The sequence below is a fragment of the Crocodylus siamensis genome, unplaced genomic scaffold, assembly GCF_052110815.1.
Source record: "Crocodylus siamensis isolate JL-2025a unplaced genomic scaffold, ASM5211081v1 HiC_scaffold_157, whole genome shotgun sequence".
NCBI lineage: Eukaryota > Metazoa > Chordata > Crocodylia > Crocodylidae > Crocodylus > Crocodylus siamensis.
The window spans coordinates 16,450-18,473 of record NW_028324567.1 but is presented as its reverse complement, the minus strand read 5'-3'; positions in this window follow the sequence as shown (position 1 = coordinate 18,473).

Here is a 2,024-nt window from a genome sequence, read left to right as displayed (position 1 = left end):
GTTTCTCGGGAGGCACGCGAAGAACTCAGACACACACTTATTAGCAGCACAAAAGGTGTATTTGCAAATAGGGTCGGAGCAGAGTCAAAGGACTCAGATTACTCCGCCCCCTGAGGAAATCCTCAGCTGGCATTATATCCCTTCCCTCCTGGGCACGTATGCAGAAACAGGAACTCTTACAGCTCATTTCCGGTTCATACAAACATGTATGTGATCACGTCACTTCATCCGTCGCATGTATATTATAATTAACTACTTAAGTATGCGGGGCGGATAGGCAAATATGCATCAGCTAATTGCGCACGCTCAGAAAGCTCTCCAGGTCACCAAGAGTTGAAATCCCGCCCCCTTTCAAGGACACAGTCAGTTGAATTCCAGCTTCTGTAATCTGCATGTGAAAGTCAGGGGGAGTGTGGAGGAGGGGGTGATTTAGCATAAGAAAAAAAACTGTAACAAGGCTAGCTAAGAAAGAAAGGTCCTTGGCAGTGTTCTTTTTCTTATCAGGTATGAGATGCAAACTGTGCAGTTCTAACAACACTCCATTTCTAATCATATTCTAACAATACTCCATTTACTGTGCATTTCTAAGTCTTAAGCTTTTAAACTCACATGAGCTTGAGCCTTCAAAGGAAGTTAAAGGATTTAAGCCACAGAGAACTCCCTTTTGACTAAACTTAGGAAACTCGAGGTAGTGAGGCAGATGCATTAGTTTCAATCCACTGGATACAGCTGAGAGGCCAGCGGAGGCCTATCATCAACATGAAGTCAGAGGTCTCCAGCTGATCAGCAAAAAATCTCACAGGTTTTCCCATATGGCCTGGCAATGCTGGAGAGCTGATGAAAAGACAAAAGCAGAACTAGAATTTTCACCAAATGACTGAGTTAGAAAAGTGGACAGGGAGGTAGGAGAGTTAGGAAAGTAAAGCTTACAGCAGCCTCTGTCTTGATGTGAGCTCACAGGCATGTGTGCTTGCAGTAACTCAAATATGAGCGGCACAAATTTAAGCTGGTGACTTTTGCCTTTGGGGAGGGGCAAGTTTTGCCACTTGAGGCAAAATAACTTCCCGGATCTGCAGCCGGGGGACCTAGAGCCTGTACGGAAAGCTGCCCTGTTCTGGCTCCAGCAGTATAAAAAACCGCCATAGCAAGCAGCTCAGGGTTTTTTGGTGTCAGGAGCTTCTGGGGGAGGGGCCTCTGGGAGGAAGTTGGCTATGCCCCTTCCTGTCCCAGGCTATTGCTCTTGTTGTTGCTAGGTTGGTCTCAGGAGCTTGTAGGGAGTAGATGGCCAGGCCCCTTCCTGCCTCTGGCTGTTGCCAGCTGCTGGCTTGTTCTCGGAGGTTTTGGGGGTAAGCTAGCTGCACCCTTTCCTGCCTTGGGCTGGTGCTGCTGCCCTGCCATGGCGGGGGGGACGGTTCCTCTGCTGCATGCCACTATCCTCTCTCAGGGAGGGGGCAACTGCATTGCACCCTGGCACCACACACCAGCTTCTGCATCCCTGTTCTGGCCTGCTGCCCAGCCCACCACTGAGCCGCGGTCGGGGGACAGCCTGGGGAGGATGCCTGCACTGCTTGTGGGGCCCTCTTCCAACATCACTGCCAGAGCCTGAAGGTGCCTGCCCCAGCTGCCTTGGCAGGCCAACCCCTGCCTTCACCTCCACTTTCACCTGAAGCACACCTGACTTCTAAAGGGGGTGGGAGCTTACAGCTTAAAGCACTGATTTTGTTTGTCCCACAAAAGTGTAAATATAACGTAGGAACAGTGTTTACTAGTGAAAACAATGCACCAATTAAGCATGCACCGTCCACCTACACAATTGCTTATCCATGATCCTCACATAATGCGGCAGGGCACATGTGGCAGCGTATTGGTCATAAGCCATTGCGAAAAGCATGAAAGCTTCTGTACAGGCCATCGGAAGAATGTAGCTCATCTGTGTAATGCAGCCAGGGAAAAACATAATTTTCTTTTCTGTTAGTATGTTTCACAGCCTGTTTGGGACAGTGACTGAGGAATACCAGAGTTCA